The 15,024-nt window shown below is 42.4% G+C and overlaps 1 protein-coding gene and 6 non-coding genes across 7 annotated transcripts in view; 6 read left to right on the top strand and 1 right to left on the bottom strand.

The window, feature by feature from the left end:
* LOC141381809 (uncharacterized) overlaps nt 1-15,024 on the bottom strand; it is a 705,874-nt gene that overhangs the window by 336,304 nt on the left and 354,546 nt on the right. The window lies entirely within an intron of this gene.
* Nucleotides 66-172, top strand: LOC137495008 (U6 spliceosomal RNA). Its single transcript, XR_011014952.1, has one exon. It is a non-coding gene; the product is annotated as a U6 spliceosomal RNA (small nuclear RNA).
* Nucleotides 5,698-5,768, top strand: trnag-gcc (transfer RNA glycine (anticodon GCC)). Its single transcript has one exon. It is a non-coding gene; the product is annotated as a tRNA-Gly (tRNA).
* trnag-gcc (transfer RNA glycine (anticodon GCC)) lies at nt 8,083-8,153 on the top strand. The gene has a single exon. It is a non-coding gene; the product is annotated as a tRNA-Gly (tRNA).
* Nucleotides 9,196-9,266, top strand: trnag-gcc (transfer RNA glycine (anticodon GCC)). Its single transcript has one exon. It is a non-coding gene; the product is annotated as a tRNA-Gly (tRNA).
* trnag-gcc (transfer RNA glycine (anticodon GCC)) lies at nt 9,514-9,584 on the top strand. The gene has a single exon. It is a non-coding gene; the product is annotated as a tRNA-Gly (tRNA).
* trnag-gcc (transfer RNA glycine (anticodon GCC)) lies at nt 9,991-10,061 on the top strand. The gene has a single exon. It is a non-coding gene; the product is annotated as a tRNA-Gly (tRNA).

Below are 15,024 nucleotides of genomic sequence, written 5' to 3'. Positions count from 1 at the left end.
ACCACCCTGGAGGAACATTGCTGGGACTCGAGGCGTACATATGCCCTGAGCCTGACCGCTGGTCTGTGCTCGCTACGGTGGCACATATACTAAAATTGGATCGATACAGAGACGATTAGCATGGCCCCTGCGAAAGGATGACACGCAAATCCGTGAAGCACTCCATTTTGCTTTTTTAGTGCGTGGGTAAAAGTACAGAAATGAAAAAAGACAAAAGGCTTTTCACGACTCCAAATGGTGCATGAGGATGGATTTAGCAAATCGTGGGAGGTGCTGCTGGGTCAACTGGAAAGTCTACATGCATGGTGAAAACGAATGTGGGATGCTCTGATCGTTTGTTTTGTTGTGCTAATGCACTTCCAAAGCCCTTGCTTTAGTGGGACTTTGCCATAGGCTATCCTGACACTCTAATTTCCCCCCGTCCATAAACTTGGTGACCTACTGCATCAATCAGTGTGCCTAGCACTGACAGGGCCAAAGCTCTGTAAAGCACGGGATACAAGTGGGAACATGGCTCTAGGATAGAAAGGAGAAAAGACAAAAGGTTTTTTACGATTCCAAATGGTGCATGAGCAGGGTTTTAGCTGTTGGGATAGTTTACAGTTTAACCAAAAGAATGACCAGTCTGATAGATGAAGAAGAGCTAGAGTCAGAGATTCAAATAAATAAATAAATCAAGTTTACCTAAGACAGTTTGCAGTTTCATCATCAGAAGCCAGCTTCAACACTCGCAATAAGTTCCTAGGCTGCTCTGCTTACAATCACCAATCAATAACAATTATACTCTGACATAATGTCATTTCCAACTGAACACTGTGATTATCAGTTTTCATGGAACAGGCAGATAGCAGCTCATAGCTGATATCTAATGAGAGAGAAAGAGAGTTTTGAGCAATCCAGAACTGTTAATGTATGTTTACTCAATTTAAACATACATTAAACATAACATTAACTTCAATAACATAATTTTATTGTAATCTTTTACTCAAGCCCATCCTAAAACATATAAAACAGAGTTGACATGCTTTTTCAAAGTAATGATGTTACAGTCAACAACAGTTTTAGATCTTTCAGGGGTTAACTGCATCCATCAAAGTATTATTTCAACCCCCATTTATGTTACTTATATATTACTAAAAATATTTAAATCCAACCATACAGCTGCTTGTTTGCACAGACTTACATGGCACATTTTTTATACAGACATGTCTCTGTTACTTTTACAGCCAAAAGTCATGGTGAGGGCTAAATCAAGATAGCAGTGCACTCACACAGAATCTTATCTTCTAAGACAAAACATACGCTATTCTTTACTCCCATAATGTTACTGTCAGTTTCTGTGCTTAGTTTTTGGCTACTAGACACTTAATATTTAGATTTTAGCTTTTCATTGACAATTAATTGCCAAAGGCATTTTTTATCTTAAAATCGGTTCTAAAATCATTTTAAACCTAAGAGCTTAGCTGAGCCATTTACTGCATTCTGCTCTCATCTGTTTCTTTTTATATCAGAGTTTAACACCAAAAGCAACAAGAAATTGAGAATGAAATCTTACTAACAGCGCTTAGCTTTTGCTTGATTAATCTGCAAACCATCCCAAGATGTGGATACTGTCCAGATCGGTCCAATCCAGTTAGGGTCATATTTTTTTCGGGATTGCTCCTGGTGCATCATTGATCAATCAACCTCGCCCTAATATTTCTAGGTTTCTTGTCTGACTTTTGTGGCCACTACTATCTAATGGATACCGATTAAGATGTTATTTAAGAATTTATTTATTTATTTAACTATTTCTTTCCCTAATAATCTGACCCACTCTATTCTTAGGATTCGGGCCCTTTTGTCTGTGAAACAGCAAGATAGCAGTGGTGGAACTAATTACAATCTCGGGTTAATTTAGTCCACTACTAAATAAAAACCAGTCCAAGTTTTATCCCCGAGAATGTCCTAAAAGCCTCTTACACACCCGTCACTGAGTACTTAACTCTGGGTGGAGGAGGTACACCCCTCAACTACTGTTATACTTATTACTATCGTTATAGGTGTACCGCAAAATGCACCAGCTCACAAGGGGATTCCACACAAAGCTACCACAAAATTTTGCCTTTCATTCACGTCTGAATGAGAACCCAACAGCTTTCCGTTACTACCCACTACTCCACAGACCATCCCTAGTCTATAATATTTTAAATCTTTCTACATTTCTTTTTGTTGATTGATCAATGGTGTCACCAGTAAACAAGTGCCACGCGTCCATCAAAACTGTAGGGATAGTATACAGTTTAACCCAAAGAATGACCAGTCAGGTATATAAAAAAGAGCCAGAGTCAGAGATTTAAATAAATAAATCAAGTTTACAGAAGATAGTTTGCAGTTTCATCAGCTGAAACCAGCTTCAACTCTCGCAATGAGTTCCTAGGCCGCTCTGCTTACAATCACCAATCAATAACAATTATACTCTCACATAACGTCATTAACTGCGTCATACATATAGGTGTTCTAGCCTGATTGGTTAAAACACAGATAGACTAGGTGAATTTCCACGTGGGGTTTGTGCGTATATTCTGAACAATATCTTAAAGGTGCAGTAGGTGATCTGCCAAAATGCTAACCGCTTAGCATATTATCTTTGGACGGCGGCGAGGGACTGTGATTTAAAGCCACACCCCCTGAAATCGCGAACGCGCGCACCGCGTCACAACAGCAGACAGACAACCCCACTAGTTCATGTCATTTGCCAGTTAGTTAGTGCCAGCGCCATGCAGGAATTACATTTATTACTTAACCACACTTACATGCTATTTCAGAGTGAATATTCAGTGTAGCGATAAACAGTATAGGAAGGCTATCATTGTTCAAAAATGACCAAAGTTAATATAAAAGCACACACGCTAATGGCGTATCTGCGTGAACAGATGCGCAGAAGTCCGAATCTACATTTGCTGACAGACAGCCTGACCTGCTTATCGGAATTATGGGAGATTATAGTCCGACTCTATTTAATTGGATGAACATTTTTTTAGGTTTATGCTTTACCCAGGATAAAAAAATACATATAAACACATTTAGATAATTTACTGTAATCATTACTATTGGACTATGAAGAGACTTTCAACCAGAACAAAAATTGTTTCTGAAGATAATCACCTGCTGCACCTTTAAGCATAAATGTCAGACATCCCTTAGACTGATTGAAGCTGACTCCAGACCTGTGAAACGGATCAACAATCAAATAGAACACACACACACACCTAAAGTATAATCTGTTTCTTATTCAAGGCTGAGTGTACTCTCAGCCATCTTTATCAAAACTGGTTAAAAATTTGTATAATCTACATTCAGGCAGTTATAATCTTACTATACAAAGTCTATCTTGAATAAAAAGTAGAATCACTTTAAAATAATTAACCGTAAAAACAGCAAAATCACTTTAGACATTTTAGATAGTATTAACTCATAGAAATAACAATAGAGACATTTGATTCCAGTCCTCAGCCCTCAGTTCCACTTAAGGTCTCTGTGACCTCTGACCTAGTTTGGTGGCTTCTGATAATAGTTATAAAGAGACAGACAAATGCACTGAACATTCTTATATTAAGCAATGTGTTAACTTATTCATTAATTAAAATCATTTCACAGTAAATACTCATTCAAATGATCATATAATTATATTTAATAAAAAAAAATCATAAGTAACAAGATGATGAAAAAAGGATAAACGGTGGTCCATGATGAGACAGATTGGAAAGCAGAAATCCGAATCCTTCAGCAGGAGAACATGTGTTTCAGGATTGGAGGCTCAGTGGTAGAATTCTCCCCTGCCAGGCGGGAAACCCAGGTCCGATTCCCGGCCAATGCAGTTGCTCGTTTGTGTTGCTACTCTTCCAGCTGCAAGTAACAGCCTTGTGGCAGCCACACAACACAAAGGCAAGAAACAACATTGGTCAGTATTGGTGGTTCAGTGGTAGAATTCTCGCCTGCCATGCAGGAGACCCGGGTCTGATTCCCGACCAATGCAATTCTTGTTTTGTGTTGCTACTGTTCCAGCTGGAAGGCTAACAGCCTTGCAGCTATCACACCCCACTAGGGCAGAAGCATAACCATATCAACATTGGTGGTTTTGGTAGAAATCTTGCCTGCCATGTGGGAGACCTGGGTTCGATTCCCTGCTAATGCAATTGCTGTTTTGTGTGGCTCCTCTTCCAGCTCTGGTTGAAGGCCTTTAAGCACTCACACAACACAAAGGCAAGGAAGAACATGGGTCAGTATTAGTGGTTCAGTGGTAGAATTCTTGCCTGCCTTGCGGGCGACCCGAGGCCGATTTCTGTCCAATGCAATTCCTCTCTTGTGTTGCTACTCTTCCAGCTCTTGGTAACAGCCTTGCAGCAATCACACCCCGTTAGGGCAGCACCATAAGCATATCAGCATTGGTGGTTCAGTGGTAGAATTCTCACCTGCCATGCCGGAGACCCGTGTCTGATTCCCAGCCAATGCAATTCCTTTTTTGTGTTGCTACTCTTCCAGCTCTGGGTAACAGCCTTGCAGCAATTACACCCCACTAGGGCTGCAGTAAAAGCTTATCAGCATTGGTGGTTCAGTGCTAGAATTCTCGCCTGCCACATGGTAAACCTAGAATCGATTCTCGGCTAATACAAGTGCGATTTTGTGTGGCTCCTTTTTCAGCACAGGTTGACTGCCTTTTAGCACTTACACAACACAAAGCCAAAAAACAACATCGGTCAGCATAGGTGGTTCAGTGGTAGAATTCTCGCCTGCGACGAGGGAGACCCGGGTCCGATTCCCGGCCAATGCAATTCCTGTTTTGTGTTGCTGCTCTTCCAGCTCTGGGTAACAGCCTTGCAGCAATCACACCCCACTAGGGCTGCAGTCCAACCATATCAGCATTGGTGGTTCAGTGGTAGAATTCTCGCCTGCCACGAGGGAGACCCGGGTCCGATTCCCGGCCAATGCAAGTGCTGTTTTTTGTTGCTACTCTTCCAGCTTTGGGTAACAGCCTTGCATCAATCACACCCCACTAGGGCTGCAGAATAAGCATATCAGCAATGGTGGTTCAGTGGTAGATTTCTCGCCTCCCTTGTGAAAGACCCTGGTCAGATTCCCGTCCATTACAGTTCCTATTTTGTGTTGCTACTCTTCCAGCTCTGGGTAACAGCCTTGCAGCAATCACAACCCACTAGGGCTGCAATATAAGCATATCAGCATTGCTGGTTCAGTGGTAGAAATCTCGCCTGCCACGCGGGAGACCTTGAGTCGATTCCTGGCTAATACAAATGCATTTTTGTGTGGCTCCTTTTTCAGCTCTGGTTGACGGCCTTTTAGCACTCACACAACATAAAGGCAAAGAAACAACATGGGTCAGCATTGGTCGTTCAGTGGTAGAATTCTTGCCTGCCACGCGGGAGACCCAGGTCCGTTTCCCGGCCAATGCACCTTCTGATTTTGGTTGCTACTCTTCCAGCACTGGGTAACAGCCTTGCAGCAATCACAACCCACTAGGGCTGCAGTAAAACCATATCAGCATTGGTGGATTAGTTGTAGAATTCTCACCTGCCACGCGGTAGACCTTGAGTCGCTTCCTGGCTAATACAAATGCAGTTTTGTGTGGCTCCTTTTTCAGCTCTGGTTGACGGCCTTTTAGCACTCACACAACACAAAGGCAAGGAAGAACATGGGTCAGCATTGGTGGTTCAGTGGTAGAATTCTCGCCCGCCACGCGGGAGACCCGGGTCCGAATCCCGGCCAATGCAATTCCTGTTTTGTGTTGCTACTCTTCCAGCTCTGGGTAACACCCTTGCAGCAGTCACACCCACTAGGGCTGTAGCATAAGCATATCAGCATTGGTGGTTCAGTGGTAGAATTCTCGCCTGCCACGCGGGAGACCTGGGTCCGATTACTGGTCAATGCAATTCTTGTTTTGTGTTGCTACTCTTCCAGCTCTGAGTATCAGCCTTGCAGCAATCACACCCCACTAGGGCTGCAATAAAAGCTTATCAGCATTGGTGGTTCAGTGGTAGATTTCTTGCCTGCCACACAGAAGACCCTGGTCCGATTCCCATCCATTACAATTCCTGTTTTGTGTAGCTACTCTTCCAGCTCTGGGTAACAGCCTTGCATCAATCGCACCCCACTAGGGCTGCAGAATAAGCATTTCAGCATTGGTGGTTCAGTGGTAGAATTCTCGCCTGCGAAGAGGGAGACCAGGTCCGATTCCCAGCCAATGCAGTTCTTGTTTTGTATTACTACTCTTCCAGCTCTGGGTAACAGCCTTGCAGCAATCACACCCCACTAGGGGCGCAATAAAGCATATCAGTATTGGTGGTTCAGTGGTAGAATTCTCGCCTGCTACGCGGGAGACCTTGAGTCGATTCCCGACTAATACAAGCGCGGTTTTGTGTGGCTCCTGTTTCACCTCTGGTTGACGTCTTTTTAGCCCTCACACAACACAAAGGCAGGGAAGAACATGGGTCAGCATTGGTGGCTCAGTGGTAGAGTTCTCGCCTGCCATGCGGGAGACCCGAGTCCGATTCCCGGCCAATGAAAATCTTGTTTTGTGTTGCTACTCTTCCAGCTCTGGATATCAGCCTTGCAGCAATCACACCCCACTAGGGCTGTAGTAAAACCATATCAGCATTGGTGGTTCAGTGGTAAAATTCTCACCTGCCACGCGGTGGGCCTAGAGTTGATTCCTGGCTAATACAAGTGCGTTCTTTTGTGGCTCCTTTTTCAGCTCTGTTTGACGGCCTTTTAGCACTCACACACTACAAAGGCAAAAAACTATATCGGTAGGCATTGATGGCTCAGTGGCAGAATCCTCGCCTGCCACAGAGTAGACCTAGAGTCAATTCACAGCTAATACAAGTGTGGTTTTGTGTGGCTCCTTTTTCAGCTCTGGTTGACGGCCTTTAAGTACTCACACAACACAAAGCCAAAAAAACAACTTCGGTCAGCATAGGTGGTTCAGTGGTAGAATTCTCACCTGCCGCGTGGGAGACCTGGGTCTTATTCCCGGCCAATGCAATTCCTGTTTTGTGTAGCTACTCTTCCAGCTCTGGTTGACAGCCTTTTAGCACTCACACAACAAAAAGGCAAAACACAACATCGGTTAGCATTGGTGGTTCAGTGGAAGAACTCTTGCCTGCCACGCGGGAGACCCGGGTCCGATTCCTGGCCAATGCATTTCCTGTTTTGTGTTGCCACTCTTCCAGCTCTGGGTAACAGCCTTGCAGCAATCACACCCCAATAGGGATCCAGTATAAGCATATCAGCATTGGTGGTTCAGTGGTAGAATTCTCACCTGCCATGCGGGAGACCCAGGTCCGATTCCCGGACAATGCAAGTGTGGTTTTGTGTTGCTACTCTTCCAGCTCTGGAAAAAACAGCCTTGCATCAATCACACCCCACTAGGGCTGCAGAATAACCATATCAGCGTTGGTGGTTCAGTGGTAGATTTCTCGCCTGCCACGCGGAAGACCCTGGTCCGATTCCCGTCCATTCCAATTCCTGTTTTGTGTTGTTACTCTTCCAGCTCTGGGTAACAGCCTTCCAGCAATCACAACCCACTAGAGCTGCAGAATAAGCATATCAGCATTGGTGGTTCAGTGGTAGAATGCTCGCCTGCCACATAGGAGACATAGAGTCGATTCCCGGCTAAAACATGTGCATTTTTGAGTGGCTCCTGTTTCAGCTCTGGTTGATGGCCTTTTAGCACTCACACAACATAAAGGCAAGGAACAACATAGATCAGCATTGGTCGTTTAGTGGTAGAATTCTTGCCTGCCACGCGGGAGACCCAGGTCTGTTTCCCGGCCAATGCACCTTCTGATTTTGGTTGCTACTCTTCCAGCACTGGGTAACAGCCTTGCAGCAATCACAACCCACTAGGGCTGCAGTAAAACCATATCAGCATTGGTGGTTTAGTTGTAGAATTCTTGCCTGCCACGCGGTAGACCTTGAGTCGCTTCCTGGCTAATACAAGTGCAGTTTTGTGTGGCTCCTTTTTCAGCTCTGGTTGACGGCCTTTTAGCACTCACACAACACAAAGGCAAGGGAGAACATGGGTCTGCATTGGTGGTTCAGTGGTAGAATTCTCGCCTGCCACGTGGGAGACCCGGGTCCGATTCCCGGCCAATGCAATTCCTGTTTTGTGTTGCTACTCTTCCAGCTCTGGGTAACAGCCTTGCATCAATCACACCCCACTAGGGCTGTAGCATAAGCATATTAGCATTGTTGGTTCAGTGGTAGATTATTTGCCTGCCACACAGAAGACCATGGTCCGATTCCTGTCCATTACAATTCCAGTTTTGTGTAGCTACTCTTCCAGCTCTGGGTAACAGCCTTGCAGTAATCACACCCCACTAGGGCGGCAATATAAGCATATCAGCATTGGTGATTCAGTGGTAGAAATCTCGCCTGCCACGTGGGAGACCCGGGTCTGATTCCCGGCCAATGCAGGTGCTGTTTTGTGTAGTTACTCTTTCAGCTTTGGGTAACAGCCTTGCATCAATCACACCCCACTAGGGCTGCAGAATAAGCATATCAGCAATGGTGGTTGAGTGGTAGATTTCTCGCCTCCCCCGTGAAAGACTCTGGTCAGATTCCCGTCCATTCCAATTCCTATTTTGTGTTGCTACTCTTTCAGCTCTGGTTGACGGCCTTTTAGCACTCACACAACAAAAAGGCAAAACACAACATCGGTCAGCATTGGTGGTTCAGTGGAAGAATTCTCGCCTGCCACGTGGGAGACCCGGGTCCGATTCCTGGCCAATGCATTTCCTGTTTTGTGTTGCTACTCTTCCAGCTCTGGGTAACAGCCTTGCAGCAATCACACCCCAATAGGGATCCATTATAAGCATATCAGCATTGGTGGTTTAGTGGTAGAATTCTCACCTGCCATGCGGGAGACCCAGGTCCGATTCCCGGCCAATGCAAGTGTGGTTTTGTGTTGTTACTCTTCCAGCTCTGGGTAACAGCCTTGCAGCAATCACAACCCACTAGGGCTGCAGGATAAGCATATCAGCATTGGTGGTTCAGTGGTAGAATGCTCGCCTGCCACGTAGGAGACCTAGAGTCGATTCCCGGCTAAAACATGTGCAGTTTTGTGTGGCTCCTTTTTCAGCTCTGGTTGACGGCCTTTTAGCACTCACACAACACAAAGGCAAGGGAGAACATGGGTCTGCATTGGTGGTTCAGTGGTAGAATTCTCGCCTGCCACGTGGGAGACCCGGGTCCGATTCCCGGCCAATGCAATTCCTGTTTTGTGTTGCTACTCTTCCAGCTCTGGGTAACAGCCTTGCATCAATCACACCACACTAGGGCTGTAGTATAAGCAAGTCAGCTTTGTTGGTTCAGTGGTAGATTGCTTGCCTGCCACACAGAAGACCATGGTCCGATTCCCGTCCATTACAATTCCTGTTTTGTGTAGCTACTCTTCCAGCTCTGGGTAACAGCCTTGCAGTAATCACACCCTACTAGGGCTGCAGTGTAAGCATATCAGCATTGGTGGTTCAGTGGTAGAATTCTCGCCTGCCACGCGGGAGACCCGGGTCCGATTCCCGGCCAATGCAAGTGCTGTTTTGTGTTGCTACTCTTCCATTTCTGGGTAACAGCCTTGCAGCAATCACAACCCACTAGGGCTGGAGTATAAGCATATCATCATTCCTGGTTCAGTGGTAGAAATCTCGCCTGCAACGAGGGAGACCTTGAGTCGATTCCTGGCTAATACAAATGCAGTTTTGTGTGGCTCCTTTTTCAGCTCTGGTTGACGGCCCTTTAGCACTCACACAATACAAAGGCAAGGAACAACATAGGTCAGCATTGGTGGTTCAGTGGTAGGAACCTTACCTGCTACACGCGAGACCCGGGTCCAATTCCCACCCAATGCTTTTCCTGTTTTGTGTTGCTACTCTTCCAGCTCTGGGTAACAGCCTTGCAGCAATCACACCCCACTAGGGCTGTAGCATAAGCTTATCAGCATTGGTGGTTCAGTGGTAGAATTCTTGCCTGCCACGCGGGAGACCCGGGTCCGATTCCCGGTCAATGCAATTCCTGTTTTGTGTTGCTACTCTTCCAGCTCTGGGTATCAGCCTTGCAGCAATCACACCCCACTAGGGCTGCAGCTTAAACATATCAGCATTGGTTGTTCAGTGGTAGATTTCTCACCCTGCCACGCGGAAGACCGTAGTCCGATTCTCGTCCATTACAAATCCTGTTTTGTGTTGCTACTCTTCCAGCTCTGGGTAACAGCGTTGCAGCAATCACACCCCACTGGGGCTGCAGTATAAGCATATCAGCATTGGTGGTCCAGTGGTAGAGTTCTCGCCTCCCACGTAGGAGACCTGGGCCCGGTTCCCAGCCAATGCAATTCCTGTTTTGTGTAGCTGCTCTTCCAGCTCTGGGTATCAGCCTTGCAGCAATCACACCCCACTAGGACAGCAGTATGAGCATATCAGCATTGGTGGTTCAGTGGTAGAATTCTTGCCTGCCACGTGGGAGACCTGGGTCCCATTCCTGGCCAATGCAATTCCTGTTTTATGTTGCTACTCTTCCAGCTTATCAAGCAAGTTTTTACACAGCGGATGCCCTTTCAGCCGCAACCCATGTCTGGAACACACACACACACACACACACACACACACACACACACACACACACACACACACACACACACACACACACTAGCCTATCCAATTCACCTGTACCACATGTCTTTGGACTGTGGTGGAAACTGGAGCACCCTAAGGAAACCCACGTGAATGCAGGGAGAACATGCAAACTCCACACAGCAACACCAACTGAACCGAGGCTTGAACCAGCGACCTTCTTGCTGTGAGGCGACAGCACTACCTACTGCGCCACTGCTTCGCCCAGCATAAAAATGTATATACATAAATCACAATTTAAATGGACAAATAAATAGATATGTTTAAATTGTGTTTTTAACGCCCTGGGGTCGAAGACAGCGTATACGCGTTCTGACAAGTTTTTACCTCATTGAGCTGAAATGAACCTAAATTACACTTTCAGTTTTGATCGTACATATAAGATCAATACATCAATCGAATCTGTTAGGTGTCTTCTTTTTAAATGTGTACACTCACAACAAAAACAAATGTGTGTGCTTTTGCAAATCTAGGATAATAAACAGTGTAGGCATTCTGTCTTTTCTCTCTCCGTGAACTGTTTTTAGAAACGTGTCAGCAAAATGCGCTGAAACTCCGCGAAAACAATACACCCAGACACGAGACACATATCTTTATAAAGCTTGAAGTGTCTACTTTTACACGCAGCTATGCATGTTGAAAACAAATATTGTTTGATAAAGTAATCAGTATGAAAGCAACGCTATGTCTAGCTTCTCAGTCTGAGCTCATTAGAGTTATTGCGACCAGGCCCACGAAGCTTTGACATTACAAACAGCCTGCATGAGGAGCGCGCAACAGTAGACTGTGTCAGGAAAAACACGTCATTAAAATGAATTGAAACTCAGCAAATACTCGCCAAAGAAACATGTGAGATGTTTCTAAAGAAAGCTTGATATGTCTACTTTTGCATTAACCAATATAAGTCGAAAACAAATAATCTTTCAAGTAATTCGTATAAAAGTAAGGGCAGGTACTGATTCTCCTGTCGCCTCATTACAGCGAACGTGATCCCGCCCGCAGTGAAGGCGCATTTCATATGAAAATGAACTGAGGTGAGCCAGCCAGGTGATAATGTAAACGCTCCCCGAGACATGGCATCAAACGACAAGCTTTATTATAGTTACTTATTTTGTTTGAACGATGGCACGCTACACAGGTGAAGAAGCACAATATAAAAATAATATAAAAATAAACACAATATAAAAATAAAAATATATAAATAAACTTATTTTTTCTCAGATTCTTTCTTGAAACTCTTAGTCACATACCTGTCTGATGGCTCATTATGCAGGTCTTTGTCTTCTCTGGTGTTACTCACTGCATAGTAATGATAGTTCATGCCTTCTCGCATAAACTATTTTCACACAGAAAGTGACTTAGAAATTTTAATTCATAGAATTGTTTTTTGTGAGTAAGTGAACAAGATGATTCTCACATCATTTTGAAGCAAAAACACTAGACTACCAGATCCAGTTCTCAAAAGTCTTGTGCACAAATGTTCTCTGTGTGTTTCACGGCCTTGTTTCAGGGATTTCAAAATTTTAGTTTTTCACTAACCACGCATAAACGTTTCTTTCTCAAAAACACAAACACATACAAACATGCTGCTTAGGTATTATTGTAAACCAACTTGTGCTGTTTACAGTGTTATCACACATTAGCCATTAAAATGTTTTTAAGATACTGAAAACAACACAAATGTCAGTGCATGTCAAAACTTCTCCAGAGCCCCAAAACACCCTCAGACCCCAGATGGTTAAAAGTCATTTAATTAGGCAATAAAACAATGCATTACAAAAACATTTTAAATGTATAAATAAATAGACACTTTTATTACTGTATTTTTATTTAATTCATGTTTTAAAGGCTGATTAATCAAACAGTAAAAAAATGTATTAATAAATCACAAAACACATTTTAAACAGCTTTTTAAATAAGCATTTGGCAAATGCTTTTCTCCCTATTTGCTGCTTGGTTTTCTTTTTCTTTTGCCACATGCTTTTCTCAAATTGAAAATGAATCGAGTTAAAAAATGGCTCTGCTGTAATGAGCTATTGTTTTCCTCTGTTAGGAAAAAAAGACAGTTAACAGTTTTATCTAGATTAAATGACCTTGGTGATAAAGATTTTCTTGGAGATATAGAACAAAATGAACTTCGTATTTTGCCATCAGAGTTGGATGACTACTATACAGAGAAAGCTAAAGGAGCTTTACTATCTAGAGTGAAATGGATAGAGGAGGGGGAGAAAAATTCTTCATATATATTTTTTTAATTTAGTAAAACATAGACAATCTTCAAAAACTATTAATAAACTTAGCATAAATAACAATGTAAGTGAAGAGAAAACTTTGATTGATGATCACATCTATTCATATTATTATGTAAGTCAAAATTTAATGAGAGTGATTGTGACTTTTTATTTTCCTTTTTAAAAGATAAAGTTCCTATTATAGATAACAGCTTCCGAGAAATGATGGAATCTGACATTGTTATCTCTGAACTTGATGTTGCTATTTCTCAAATGTTCAATGGAAAATCCCCAGGTACAGATGAAATCACAGTTGAGATTTATAAACATTTTTGGCCAGAGATGAGATTTTTAGTTTTTGAAGCACTTAAGGAATGTATAGAGAAAGAGAACTATCGACTTCTATGAAGCAGGGTTTAATCATTTAGTTCCAAAGCCAAGCAAAGACCAATTATTTTTAAATAATTGGAGACCGATAACTCTTTTGCCCAATGATTTTAAATTGCTCTCTCATGTATTTGCCAATAGACTCAAAAAAAGGTATAGGCGAGAAAATTAATGAAACACAATCAGCTTTTATTAAAGGGAGAAGTATTCACAATCATATCAGACTGATAGTTGATATGCTCGATTATAGTTATTTAATTCCTCAGACAAGTTTATTTCTATTTCTAGACTTTTTCAAGGCATTTGATACCCTTGAGCATCCTTTTTTGTCTTTAGAAAATCTTTAGAAACTTTTGGGTTTAGTCCGAGCTTTTGTAGGGTAATTTCCATGTTCTATACTGATATATTCAGTAGTAAATCCCTGAATTCAGGATCATCTCCTAGAGTTTACATCAAAAGAGGAATCCGTCAAGGATGTCCCATCTCACCTTTACTTTTTAATATAGCTGTTGAACTTATGTCATTATATTTAAAAAATTCAGAGTACACTTTAGGTATTGATATACCTGGTAGGACTTTTAGTTTAAGTCAGTTTGCTGATGACACTATTAATTCTTTAAAAAAGGGAGGTGCTCCCTTTAGCTCTTGTCAAAATTTCTGTTTCCTAAAGCTTCTGAATTCACCTTAAACCTAAGAAAATGTGGAATATTAATGTTACGATTGACCGGGTGGATGGAGGCAAAAAGGTGTCACAGAAGCCGCTGGTGAAAGTGAAGAGTGATTTATTTAAACAAAGTGAAAACAAAAATCCAGCAAAACAGGTGAAAGTGACAAAATAACAATAAAGAAAAATAAACTATTCAATATTTACAATGTATATACAGGCTTGTTCAGCTAAATCAAGTATATGACCTGAACAAAAACTGCTACCTATACTGACAAAAACACAACCTTCTCCTACAACTACCCACCTCAAGTGAATGTTTGGGGCCATTTTATTGTATTGGCCCCGCCCATGGGTTAAACCATTTCACTGGTAGTGGGTTACCATGTAGACAAAAAAATACATAAAAAGACATTCAACAGAAATATAAATTAATGCAAGTAAATGAATATTCATACAAAACCGAAAATACAACACAACAAATAACCAATACAAATTTAAACAACAAAACTGTGATTTTTATTTACTGACCAGGGGGTTGTGACCCTGATGATGTTATGGAAAATGGCTGCTCCAAAGTGAAGGCGGGAAAAATCTGTATAAATGGCTTTGTTGGAAAGTTAAACAGGTTTGGGGCTGAGAATAGGAAACTGGTAAGTATATGTAAACTCTATATGTTTGGTTAATAAATGAAGTTTGATAGAAAATGTGTCTGTGGTTATTTCAGTGTTCATATGGGCTATTGTTTGACATAAGTGAAATTTTTACATAAACACAATGCTAATCTGGACAGAAAAAAAAACATATACACATTACACAAACACACACATGCACAATACAAATAACACAAAGGTCCATGTTTAAAAGTGTGTATTTTATGTATGAGTGCAATGTGATGCGTGTTTGTTAGTCACAGTGTCTTAGTTTCACTGTGACAATTAACTATTCAGAATTGTACTTTAAGAGAATTAGAGGGTATTCTAGTAAAAGAAGAAGTTAAATATTTGGGAGTTACCATCACCAAAAATTCTGTTCATAGAGAATGTGCAAATTTTTAATATTA

Source organism: Danio rerio, chromosome 4 (genome assembly GCF_049306965.1).
Source record: "Danio rerio strain Tuebingen ecotype United States chromosome 4, GRCz12tu, whole genome shotgun sequence".
NCBI lineage: Eukaryota > Metazoa > Chordata > Actinopteri > Cypriniformes > Danionidae > Danio > Danio rerio.
Note: the sequence above shows the minus strand (reverse complement) of the source record. Positions and strands in the feature narration are given on the sequence as shown.